At 41.0% G+C, this 13895-nt stretch overlaps 2 long non-coding RNA genes across 3 annotated transcripts in view; both read left to right on the top strand.

Moving 5' to 3' along the window:
* Positions 1-13895, top strand: part of LOC309640289 — a 59666-nt gene that overhangs the window by 4917 nt on the left and 40854 nt on the right. The gene's annotated exons all lie outside the window — the stretch shown is intronic.
* LOC309640262 overlaps positions 1-13895 on the top strand; it is a 33652-nt gene that overhangs the window by 4098 nt on the left and 15659 nt on the right. For both annotated transcript variants that reach the window (XR_014252139.1, XR_014252140.1), the window contains exon 2: positions 11656-11804. This is a non-coding gene — a long non-coding RNA (uncharacterized lncRNA). The remainder of the gene's footprint in view (positions 1-11655; positions 11805-13895) is intronic.

The raw sequence follows: 13895 nt of genomic DNA on the forward strand, positions 1-13895 counted from the left end.
CACTGCTGTGGGGCTTCTTCCCACATCTTCTGCCTTTCCCATCTGTTCTTCTCTGGCAACATCAGAGACAGGACTCTGAATTCCAAAAGGCAATCCAGTATCTTCAGCGTCTGTCTATCCTCTCATGCTGGGCCCCAGAAGTTAAAAATGTCTTTCTTCTCACTTCTCCCTCCAAATAAGGTGAAGTCCCAAATCATTCACCTTATCTAATCCTAACCTCTTACCCAGCCTCTGGAGGTGAGAAAAATCAGAGCATCAGAGGGAAAGGGACCATTTATGCTCTCAAGAAAGTGAGAGAGATGCAGAAATTTCCATCCCACTAGACAGGCAAAACCTGGGCTTTCTCTCGGCTTTGCAGGTATCACTAAGTGTTTAGGCAATGCCCATTCCAGGGTCAGGGTGCAGATGCCACTGCCCCAGAGCTGGCTCAGCTCAGAGACCTTTGTGACTGGTTTCCTAGTGGGGCAGGGGGCATTGGGGAAGCAGAAGAAATGAGATGATAGGCTTTTGGAGATTTGCTAAGTGACTAATGTCCTCCTTGAATCAATTAAAGAAAAAAAGTACCCAAGAAATTAAAAAAAAAAAATTTACTGCGTTTGCCACCCAGAAATATGACCTCTCCAGCTGTGTTGCAAATATGCAGAGAATTAGGACCAAAAGGCTGTCTACTCACATGCAGTCCTCCAGTTTCCTGCACTTGCCCGACAGTACTGAGTATGCACTGCACAAAGAAGAACTAGAAGAGGTAGCTACTAGTTTTGAAGTGTTTACAGTCTAGAAGGTTTGCAGTTCTGTAGAGCCGGTTAGGCAAAGTACCACAGACAACTTTCAAGATGGAGGGAGATGTCTGAGTCTTTTTTCTTTCTCTAGAAAAGTACCCATGCTCGGATTTTCCTCTAGGCTTCACAATGAGCTTATTAAAAGGGGAGGGTGGTGTTCTAGCTCAAACACTAGGGAATTCCTAGGAGCCCAGACTCTGGGCCAGCCTTCCTGGGTTTGAATCGTGACCCCACCCCTTCCTAGCTGAGTGACCAAGACAAATTGCCTAAAGTCTCTGCTTCAGTTTCCTCATCTTTAAAATGGGGTTGATAAAAGTACCTCCCTTACAGGATCATTGAGAGGATTAAAAGATGTCTTACGTATCAAGGGCTAAGAGTACCCAGCATATCGTAAGCACTGTGTAAGCATGAACCGTTTTTACCAATATCTATATTGTAATAGACTCACACCTACTACATCAGATTTCAATTTTTTGGGAGACCCACCTATCTCCCAGAGCTAAATTAACTCCCAGGAAAGAACTTCTTTGAGCACTCACTCAACTTTGAGACCTGCCATTCACCAGAGGTCTTGGGCTTTTTCTATGTACCAGCAGTGAGGACTTTATTTATCGCATTATGGTAGGAAAGGATGATGGGGGAGACAAGTGTAGATCTACTTTTTTTGGTTCCTTTGAAGAGGAAAAATTCCTTGTCCCCCTTGCAAATGCCAGCAGCAGACTACAGGACAAAGATAGTAACCTTAAGGCTTGTCCTCCGCTCCGAGAAAAGAACTCCAGTCCTCAGAAGCAGCCCCCTCCCTGGAAGCTTCTTTCTGGCAGGAGATAGGAGTGAATTAACAGATGGGGCCATGAAGGAGGGCAACCTTGAGGACTGGCATTAGATATAAGGGAGAAAAAAGAATTAATTAAATTGACCTGGTCATCTAACTACTCTCATGCTTTTTGCCTTTCAATTTGGTGTTGCTGTTTATGCAGGAGACTTATTCTACATCAATCACATTTTGTTAAGGAATAAAATAAATAAATAAATAAAGATCTGTGAGAAGCTAGGGGACCCAATATTGACAGAGGAAAATCTAGACCGTTCCAGACTTTTTCCAACTGATTTTCTTTCTTTCTGTTTTTCTTTTTCTTATAGCATCCCATCTTCTAAAACAAGATCTAAACTGCAATAACGAAAACTTAAAAAAAAATCCATGGGACATAACAAAGAATACTGTTCTCTAGATAAAATGATGGGGAAAGAGCTTTGTTTTTCAGAAGGCAAAGTCTGGAGGGAACATAAAAGTCTCCCACACTGTGCAGGTTTCCACCACGTTTGTGCCCAGAGCCTGTTTTTCTCTTTCTCTGACAGTCGTGATCTTCTCTCCACTTGATTTACTGAGTGCTGTCATTTCTCTGCTCTTTACTTTCACAATCACACATTCAAACCTGATAAAGTTCAAGACCCTGAATACTTGCAGCTTTCCCAGATTTACAGTCCTGTTGCCCCCCACCCCAGCCAGTGGTCCCCCGGCTGATTGAATCCTCATGGACAAAAGCCATGGGGGATCAGTAGAAAGCCAGCAGGTCCACGAGGGCTGGATCTCCAGAGAACGACATCCCCCTAAATGTCAACTCTGTTAGTCAAAGCGAACCTTGGTGGCTTCCTCCCCCTAAAAAGTGATGTCAACATTCTCTCATTTTAGTTCCAACTTCCGGTTTTAACCTGCCTGTGGGCAGGGACAGGAATGGTAACTTGCAGATTTTACAGTTGGTGAGAATTGGATGTAAAATCCTGGTCAGCTTACATGATTTTCCTGGATCTACTAAACAGCCTTGTGATCGAGGGCAAGACACTCAACCTCTCAGTGCCTCAGCTGCTCCATCCATAAAATGGTAGAAATATTACTTTCTACAGACATTCATCACAAACGAATGACTTGCGTCCTCCTCCTTGTGTGTAGCTCCGTCAGGGCCCCAGTAAGACCACTAACACCTGTCTGATCTGGCTGTTTGGATTCTCCCAGGTTAAACACAAACCTACAAGTTAATCTAAATACTATACCAATGGGCTAAACAAAAGGAATGATTCATCTCCAAAGACTGATCAGTTAAATTAGGCTCAAGTTTTCAAACCGCTGAAATGTCTTATGATGGAAGGTGCTATCTAAATAATCTATTCTTTGCCTATAAATATGTCATAAGTCAACTAAATCACAGAACAGTGAGAAAAAGCAATCAGTGACCATGAATGTCCTTATTTCCAATATGGTGACTATATGGGGACTTAATATTTATGACATAAGTAATTATTTTACATGATTTAATGTTTTCATTTATCTTGAACTATCAGAATTTTCTGAGTAAGGTAAGCAGAGATTTAAGCAGGTTTTTTTTTTTAAATCACGGTTCCAAATCCATGAATTAAAAAGGTGTGATTTTTCCCTCCTTTTTTTTTCATATTCTAGAAAGCTAAACTGTCATCATATCTAAGAGGAAAATTGTATTCACCTGTTAGGAAAGAAGCTGAATTATTGTCTACGTTCTTCAGAAGGCATATTTTTAACTTAACCAATCAGGAGACACCGATTAGAGTATATTACGATGTTGCTTTTTTCCTGACCATAACAATGTTTACTTCTACAGAGGTGAATAAAAATAGAAACTTGACTTAGTGGATATCAAATAACTTTTTCTGGCTACTCCTGAGCTAGGTGACTACTCTGTTTATAATCCCACAAATTAAAGACGTGCAATTATCCAACAAAAACAGTGGGAATATTACACCATTTTTTAAAAGACTGACTACCACATAGCGGGTGCCCAGCCAGCTCTAGCCAAAAACCACAGTGTGGATCCACAAATAAAGCTGTCAGCCTTTGCATTTCAAAGGCACCTTTCTGTAGAGAGCTGGGCTTGCTCTGGGCAGAAGTGAAAAACACTTGGTGAATAGAAAAGGGCCTACCCAGTGGTTGAGCTGGTGGGCCGGCAGCAGAATCCGTCCACACCTCAGCACTATGGCTAGATTAAGCTCCTGCGTGGAGGTTGAGAGCTGGGGGTCTGGGTTCGAATCCCAGCTCTGCAGCTCACTCTCTGGGTCCTTATGCAAGCTACTTAATCCCTCTAACTTGTCATTTTCCTCATCTGTAAAAAAAGGGGTGGTAAGGATAGTAGCCTCCTCAACGAGTTTTGATGAAGTCTCAATGAGTTAATATTTATTAAATGCTTAGAAGAGTGTCTGGCTCAACATGCAGACTATTTGAACCATTTGATAAACAAGGAAAAACAAAAACTTCTATTTCAGGCTGCCTTCGTAGAGGAAGAGAGATGAGGGGGGAAGGGAGGACGACCCAAGTCCTCAAAAAAGTTAAGTAGGAAGGCAATCAAAGGCATAAAGAAAAGATATGAGAAGAAACATTTAAGAATGTCAGATATTTCCTACTGGGGATTATTTAACGTCATAAACTCACCCTTTCTGTGTATAAAACCTTCCAACATGCTGTCTTTACAATGACAAACGGGCCAATATCTTGATCAGTGAATGGAGTCATAAGGTCTTGCCCAGCATATCGTGTTTATATCAGAGGCAAAAGTGAAGGTTGCAGAGGCAATAAAACTCTCAGGGTGCAAATATTTTAACAGCTAACACATGTAAAAAGTTCCTCTTTCTGGCACATTTCTTCTTTCTGGCGCATTTCTTCTTCTTCTTTTCTCACTTGAGGCAGCCCTGCATGATGGCTAGAACTTGGCCCTGGGGTTGCAGCACCGATTCTGTCCTCGTGAGCTCCCCAAGTGTCCACAGTCACAACTGGTATGACTCTAATGGCCATGAGATCCATCCTAAAACCAACGAAGGCTAACACGTGTTTCTCCACCACACAATGGCCCTCTTCCTTCTCCACTCACCCCATCACATTCTCACGATTATGGCTGCCTTCTTGATGCTCAGGCAGCACTGTGGTCATTGGGACATGAGGTGGGTCATAGGTGGGTCATCTTTACTGCGTCCCTGTGCTCCTCTGGTCTGCGACACCTGGGGGCTCGGATCACATCTTGCTCATCTTTGTATCCTCATGGACACACGTAGTGTCTAGCCAGACTCTTGAGTGTGAACATTTTGAAAGTTTTAAGATACCACGCTCCAAGCCCAAAGCATGAGTTCCAACATTATTAATATCAGATTTTTCTACACTAGAGATAATGATCTCTTTATTTGAAGTTTTAAAATTCACTCTTTTCTCCTACATCCTCCTAAATAGAATTCTCAACCAGAAGGTTTGAACGTTGACTTTTGGCGGGATTCTATATTGAATAGTGTTGATTATCAAATGATATCTTTATAAGCCACTTTCTGATCCAATAATCCTAATACAAACGAAACCTGACTGTAGCCTGTGGAAATTCACTAATCCCAAGTACTGTATGGTTGGTCCTTAAAGGAGCTATTGTGAGGCTATTATTGCAGCAGACGTGTTCCTTTACTTCCCAGACTCTGTCTCAGTTTTTATGGACTTTATATTTCGCTATGTTCTACTACTTCCAACTTCAAAATACTTTCCACAGTTTTCTCTCTTAATTCAGCCACTTGAGAACATTATATTGTCTGTGTTCAGAATTCTATATTGGCCAATAATTTATTAAGCCAATTAGAAAGAGCACTTTAAAAGAAGAATCAATGGCAAACAGTCAACAGCATCTCCAGCACCATGAATACAAAGCGGAGGTGTAAATTCCGTTTTGAGTTCTGGCCACATAGTCCTCTTTTGTTTCCATCATTCTAACGTTAAGGAACAGATGTCAGTCCTGAGAGCAACTGCCTTTTGCCAGTAGGTATAACAAAGAAACAGATTTATAACTGGCACCTACCAAAAATACAATAGGATAAGGTCACACCAAAAAAAGTTAAACAGCACGAGAGAAACAAGGTCCCTTCTGAAGGATGCATTTGAGTCCAATGTCAAGTTCCTTTCACTTACATTTTCCACTGTGTGGTCGGGGCAGTGCAGATTGCTTTTCAGCTGTGGGCACTTGCCTGTTGTGAGAGCGGGTGCCCTATCTGGAGAAAACCAGCCATCAACTGCACCATGGTCCTCCCTCCCTGGAAGCACCCAGATACATGGGAAACAGGGCAAGACACGCTAAGGACATGAAGTTCAAACATTCTCACACAACACCACAAAATATAGAGCACCTTACAAGAATACCGTCGATAAAGTTCCTGCCCTACAGGATCCTTTTTTAAAGAATTGTCACCATAAGACATCCTACCTAATTAGAAGCACCCCAATGAGATTCATAGCACAGTCCCAGACCCACATCAGATCAACTATACTTCTTCTGTAACCATCAAGAGCAAACATCAGTATCATATTTTCTCTTATTTGCTTCATCTCTCACACTGAGGCAGGGACTGTGGGCTGGCCGTGAGGAAGAAAAAAGAATTGTCTCTCTCTTCCTCCCTCCATGTACCAAACCAGGGGTTCACTGCATCCGTATTAGATCTGGACATAAACCTAAGGAACTCATTCAAGGAAAGCAGCATCCAAACAGCTATTCTTTTGCCTATGGAGCAACTGCAGGGCCACACACAGGGGTCCTGTTGAGACTTCTTTGTAGGTGACCAAACAATGAGCAACAACAGGGCAGAGAACGGGGATTGATGTGGAGGAAAGAGCTGTTCCAGTCCACACCCTCTGAACCTCAAGAAGGAAAATGAGATCTATTGAATCGAGATATATAGGGAAAGTCCAAGGCAACGCTATGAAATACGTCAGATTATCTTTCAAAGGTCTCTCGTTCCCCTACCCAGTGCTGTGTAGCCAACAGGGACTGTCATCAATTACCTCACATTCAATCCTTCCCTTCTTCCCTTTCCCAACAGCCCGCCCCAAACAAGTAGACACCAGGCTGATCTAAGTAAGGCTACTGGGAGTTCATGGGCTAATAACCAGGCCATCAGAGGTGATACACTCTTGTTTCAGCGGAGACTTTGTATAGTATGGTTTCTAAAAGGCGTGATTGGTGGAATTTCAGACTCCTTGGCAGTCTTGTGGGAGAGATTTTGGGGGAAGAGTCTTTTAGTAACATTTAATTCAGGTAGGCCATCACCTGCCCCACCTATATGTGAAGTAAGTTTTACCCAATCACGATTCCAAGCATGCATCCTTTCATTTCAAGGCACTCTCTCTGCTTACTTGACCACTTGTTTTTCAATCTACAACTTAAGTGTTGAGCCCAAAGTATTACGAACCGTTGCATTTTTGTGTTGAAACCATCTAAAGATGACAGATATCTCTGCTCTTAGAAAAAGTCCCTGCTTTGACTAACCCATGGGTAGAGAAGGAGAAAATTACTATTTGCTTTTGCTTAGAAATATGAGCCTGTTTGGATCTCTCAAGTTTCCATAAATCTGACAACTCAAAAAATGAGTTTGCTGTAGGAAATAAGGTATATAAGTATTTAGAGGCAAGATGTGAGCACTATGCTAGAATTTCAAAACTGGTTAAAATAATGACGGCAAATCCTCAACTGCTGTGAAAACAAACAAGATACAGCTTGCTGAACGGCAAACGAACAATTGGCAGATGCCATATTATTCAAGAATGCTGCCCTGTTACAAGAGCTCACTTTTACTTACTTTCTCACCCTTGTGAGAAACCTGAGACCCAGATGATCCCCAAAAGTTCATTTGTAAGTTGCTTCCAAGAAGTTGGAGCAGATTTTCTTATAGAGATAATGTGATAAATGATGGTTAGAGCCCAAAATACCACCCCTCCCCTCATCATTATACAGTATTGTATGCGTGAACATTGTTTTCTAGTATTGTTCACTGCAAGTATATACCATTTAATCTACATTCCTGGTTAATATGAGCAATTGACTGCCATTCATAACATGTCAGAAGGAAGATACAGCCCCTGGAGATGGACCATATGATGCCTAGATACGAGACACCCCCAACCCTCTGTAAAGGTCCCAAGACGCAGAAACTCTTCTCTAACTGGATTGAGCAGTGAGAATGGTCATGTGTTGATGTAACTGAAGTTCAGAGTCAGTTTAATCCAGGAGCTCCTGCCCCATTTCTCTGCCACTCCCCCCGTATGTGTCTCTCCCATTTGTTGACTTCATCTTGAGGTCACTTCTCTCAGGTGGCAAAAGGACTTCTTCTGGCATCCAGCAGAAGAGGAAGAAAACCCTGGTCCCAGGACTCTAAGCAGGAGTCCTGAAATTCACTTTGATTGGTCCCTGTAAGTCATATGCAACCCTGAACCACTGACCTTAGCTTGGGAATGGAATGGGCTGATTGGGTTAAGCCGATCAAGAGTTAAGGTTGAGATCATCTCCCCTCAAAGTACATGGGTGATGATGTAAACTAAAATGAAAATGTGGGCCCACTAAGCTGGATGAAGGGGAGAAATGGATAGATAACCAACAATACCCACTAAACCATCTTTCCCTGTTGACCGCAGCCCCTGCCACTGAAGGAACGTGTTATATGGCATGGTGGAGCTAAGGAAGCTAGATTAGCAGGGGCAGGCACACAAGTGTGGGGATCAGAGGAAGGAAATGGAAATGTTCTGCTCTGTTCACTCCATCCTCGAGTACCCTCTACCCCCATCCTCTCGGAGCCCCGTAGATCCCCACTCTGTCTCGGATCCCAGCTACTAGACCTTCAATCCACCTTAGAACTTTAGGACCTACCACCACCACTAAAAAGGAAAATATCAACAGAAAAATATATCTTTTCCTGCATCATTTAAAAGTGGCTACATGTCTTCCGTCTCCCTCTTCATTCCACTTCCTTGTCGAAGGAAAACTCAAGGGCCCTAGGAATTCGACTCATGCTTTCTCCTCTGACAAAGTGGCTCTGGTACCCACTGACTTCCCAGCATGCTTTGAGATGAAACTGTGGTGGCTTTGAATCTACTCTTTAATCATCTGTCTGTAGTCAATCACTCACTAAAAACTGCAAGTTCAACCATGAGGCTGTCTAAAGAAATGTATAAAGAAAGTGGGATTAATACTGCTTTCCCGACTCAACCTCATATTAATAAAACTACATATACCCAACTTTTGGCAGGGTATCCTCTTTCTGACTAACACTGGGTACAGTGTTCATCCCTGAGCCATGAAGCTATAAAGTATAATAAACAGGCTTGTGATTGGAAAATAGGCTGGAATTAGATTCACGACAATCAATGAAAACACAGAAGTAATATAAAGAAAGGGTCAATTACTCAGGCTTTTCAGCAAAATTGCCCCACATAAAGATTGATTTCAATCTCACTCCCACTGTACTCCAAAAATCCCGCTTTCTAAAATGGTGGTTTCCCACTGCAGGACTGGCTCAGAGCCCAGGCCTGTATCTCTAGAGCTTTCCCCAGAGTTCCAAGTAATGCAGCCTTTGCTTGACTGGAAGTGGAAGGCTGGAAATAAATTGTCCCATTAAGTGTTAAATGGAAAAGAGTTAAGCTGTTGTATTGCGATAATAATAATTTAGCTGTTTGTAATGGCTCACGGTCATTTGAAATGCTGACTTAATAAAGAGATGGGCACGTGCTATATTTAGAAACTGACCATACCTGCCGTAGGTCCTGAGCAAAGCTGACACCTGCTCTGCAGTCTCGGAGGTGGAATATGCAGTCGCAGAAAAAGACAAGCCCCAGAATGGAATTTTCTTTCTGATAATGGCACATAACTTTTGAAAGATTTGGCTTTTATTATATATCATTTTTGAAAATGAGGTTTTTGTTTCCGAATGAAACAAATATATTCCTCAGAGTAAAAGTAAATTTTTTTAAAAGTATTCTCTCTTTTTGACTGATTCCTCTCCCAAATACTTTCGCCTTTTCACTAGCAGGATTTTATCCTCTGTAAAGAGAAAATCGCTTTTAATTTGGGGCCATGAATACAAGGACAACAATCAGCACAACAATATTGGTTGTTTTGTGTTATTATCGCTCAATTTGGGGTGTCATTGCCCCTTCGCTTTATTGCACAAGCTTTTTTTAAAAGGGCGAACTCTCTCTCCTCCATTTGGGTTGCGGTTTCCAAGAATGTTTTCCAAATTATCCACTCCCCTGTGATTTACCCTTCGCAGGGGCCCAGAGTTAAGCCTGGAGGAAAAGGTTAGTTCACTCTCATCACACTGGAGGCTGTTTAAATGGAAAGGAGCTGTTTCGAAACCCTCATTTCTCAACTGTCAGCATTTAAAATATATGGGGCAGTCGCAAATGGACTTAAATGGACATAATCTTTTGGAAAGTAACGAGATAATCAGTTTTAATAGCCAGAGAGTTTATTGTGCAACACTGCAACACTCTTGCCAATGGTGGCAAACTATAAAGAATTTCTACGACCCACAACAAGGAAATGGTTCAACATGGCACATCCACACAATGGACCATTCTATTGCCATTAAAAACATGTTTTTGAAGAATATTTAGTAAATGGGAAAATGTTCATCTTTATGGCCTAGTCATCTCTGTGGCTAGTGAGATAGGGAGGCTTTATTTTCTCTTTCGTGTGTGCGTGAGTTTCTCTATTTTACATGTATCTATAATGAGCGTGCCTTGTTTTTGAAATAAGAAAAAAAATTCCAGGAATTCAGGAAGGCTGAGGCTGGGCCCTCACCCTGGGTGTGAAGTCTGGCTGTCAGTGGGTCAGTGGATCAGGGAGCAATATTTATCCAGAGCCTACTTTGTACCAGGCACAGGGATGAATACTGGGGATACAAAAATGACAAAAATAAAATTAAACGATGTCAATCAGCAGGAGTGGCTGGGCTGAGGCACTCGGGGTTCACGAGTCTTGATTATGTGAACAAATGTGGATGCTTGGTGCCCCCTTGGTCAACTCTAATTACTGGAACCCTAAGGATAAGAAGCTGGTGTAACAGCAGCTGTCTAGGAACTTTTTAAAATGCAAGATACCAGGACTTCCCTGGCAGTCCAGTGGTTAAGACTCCAAGCTCTCACAGCAAAGGACCCAAGAAGCCATATGGTGAAGCAAAAAAAAAAAAAAACTCCAAGATACCAATCACCAGAAAGTTCACCTAATCTAAAATTTCTTTCTCCTATATGCTATTTTTAGGAGAAAAAAATAAATGATAAGAAAACAAGGTAACATAGGAAGTGAATATTTTGTTAAAAATCCGCTCATCTCCTACCTCCTTTTTAATGGGACTGTGCAATAAGAGTTGCCTTTCATATGAATGTAAGATATTGTCTAATTTTTTTTCCAGCCAAATTTCATTCTCTTTTTATTTATAGTAACTTGACTAATCCTGCACATCTAAGGAGTGGCCTAAAATGTGTATTTGATTTTAAAGAATACTTTTCCTACATCTTTGTGTTTGGATTCTTTGAAGAGTGGGAATCCTGCTACATATAGAAATGTTTAGTTAACTAGAACCTCTTAACCATTCTGGATAAATGGAAGATTCTGTATTTAGAATGTCAGGTCATCGTGAAGAATTCAGCTTGAGATAAAAATAATTTTTGTAATTTATGTCTGCAAGAAGCTTCTGTTTAAATAACTATTGTTGCTTGCAAATAATAGATTGGATTACAATGGGTGAAAATTTACATAATAATTAGCCAAAAGAATGATAGTCTTATTGATAATAATTTTGTTCAAAAGCAACATCTTTTCTTGAAGACATATCATATTATCAAATACAAGTAGAAGTAATGTAATTTTTAGACAGTCCCAGAGAGGAACTAAAAAACTCCAGGCACTGTGGCTGTGTGATCTGGGGGGAGTATGAACACTCTTCCGTTTCATTTTTCTCATCTGTAGAGTGGAAGTGGCAATGGCTACTTTCTTATTACTTTACAGCGATTATTTAAGGATAAATCACGTAGTAAAAAGTGCCTGTGATTCCTTTGCAGAACGATCTATAATTAGCTGAAACTCAGAAAATCGGGAGTCAGTGCAGATACATGAAGATGCCCCATCATCTCCAAGCCTTTGTCTGGGTACCTCCACCTTTGGCGGTCCCCAGGTGTTTGGATAACAAGAACAACAGAATAAGCAGTAGGTAAATATTCTCTTTTTTTGCTTTAACAAAAGTATAATCTAGGGCTGTATAGGTAAAAAAAAAAAATCTATAAAGCCTGCCCAAGGTAAATCACAGCTAATATTCATAGAAAGAATAATGAAAGTAGAAAATCACCATCTGGAAAACACCACAATAGTTGGTTCAGGGATGAATCATCACCGAAAGCTAAAATTAGTTAGTGAAAGTATGGTAAGAAACAAGATTTTTACATAGTCTCAAAGTACATCCCTATAATATTTACTAAGGAAAAAACAGTAACTTTATGGTGGAGAAACCTGACAAAGACCACCTTAACTAGGTAATTAAAGTTATCATTTCTTGTAATGAGACAGATCTACATCACGTGCCTCCCCACATAGATGCTCTGAAAAGGACCTAACATCACTCTGGTGGTACACAAAAATTCATGAGGAAATACAAGACCACTCAAATTGAGGGTCATTCTATTAAATAGTTGGCCAGTACTTTTCAAAAGTGTCAAAGTTGTGAACAACAAAGAAGGATTGAGAAAATGTTCTGGATTAAAGGAGATTAAGGAGATGCACACAGCTACTGCAACCTGTGATCCCTCATTGGATCTGAGACCAGCAACAAATGGTGAAAGTTGAATCAGGTCTGTAGATTTGATAAGAGTGATGCATCAAAGATAATTTTCCAATTCTGGTCATTGTATTATGTAAAATGTTAACTTTGGGGGAATCTGGATGAAAGGTATATAGGAATTCTTTGTTCTAATTTGGTGGTTTTTTCTTTTTTCTTTTTTTTTTTTTGGTACATCTGGAAAAAAAACTGTCAAAGATAGGCAACTAGATAGAAATTTCTTAAAATTGTTTTTATGAAAGTGATACTCAGAGGAAATAAACAGAAATATGACTTGATGGGGACTTTCCTGATGGTCCAGGGGTTAAGACTCCGGGCTTCCATTGCAGGAGGCACAGGTTCCATCCTTGGTCAGGGAACTAAGATCCCGCATGCCATGTGGTGTGGCCAAAAAAAAAGAAAAAAGAAAGGCGGCTTGATATACCATGTCAGGGCGTCTCAAAAGGCCCCTCTTAAGAATTAGAGAGGGAGAAGATAATTTGAGAAGTCGTTTTCTTTTCCCTTTGCTAAACATAGAATCATAGAATCTCAGTACTGGAAGGAACCTTAGGGAGAATATTGATAAGGAAGAAACTAGCCACAACCTTAACATCCAACAATAGGGGAATCAGTTATTATGCTTCACATACTCCATGGACTTCTGCAGCCATTAAAAGTTATCCTTATGAGAAATCATGTAGCAAAATGGGAACATGTTTGTACGAAAATTTTATTCCTTTAAAAATCAGGACGCAAATTATATGTACACTTTCTAAATCCAATACCTAAAGTATACATACATGAAGAAAGGCAAAGGAAATACATGGTGAATTTGGTTAAGATGGTGGGATTGTGGGGAGAATTGTTTTCTTTTCCTATTTTCCAAATTTCCATTTGATATTTTAAATATCAAATGTTTTTAAAAAGAAAAAATCAGGGGCTTCCCTGGTGGTGCAGTGGTTAAGAATCTGCCTGCCAACACAGGGGACACGGGTTCGAACCCTGGTCCGGGAAGATCCCACATGCCGCGGAGCAACTAAGCTCGTGTACCACAACTACTGAGCCTGCACTGTAGAGCCTGCAAGCCACAACTACTGAGCCCGAATGCCTAGAGCCCATGCTCCGCAACAAGAGAAGCCACCATGGTGAGAAACCCGCGCACCACAACGAAGAGTAGCCCCCTCTCGCAGGAACTAGAGAAAGCCCGCGCGCAGCAACAAAGACCCAATGCAGCCAAAAATAAATAAGTAAAATAAATTTATTTTTAAAAAAAGAAAAAATGAAAGTTCTCCTAACTTTGAGCCAAAATTTATCCTCCTCTATGATAAATTCTAAATCTTCTTTCAAACGACTGCCTTGCCTACACCCACTCAGCCATAGATACTGGGGACTTTCACACACATGCCAACCTGACCCAGACACTGGGCCATTCCCATGGAGGCAACCAGCCTTCTTAAGCTCTTATTGCCCCGGATTTGATGTCAGATCTTT

The sequence above is a fragment of the Balaenoptera physalus genome (genome assembly GCF_965194825.1).
Source record: "Balaenoptera physalus genome assembly, chromosome: 12".
Taxonomy (NCBI): Eukaryota; Metazoa; Chordata; class Mammalia; order Artiodactyla; family Balaenopteridae; genus Balaenoptera; species Balaenoptera physalus.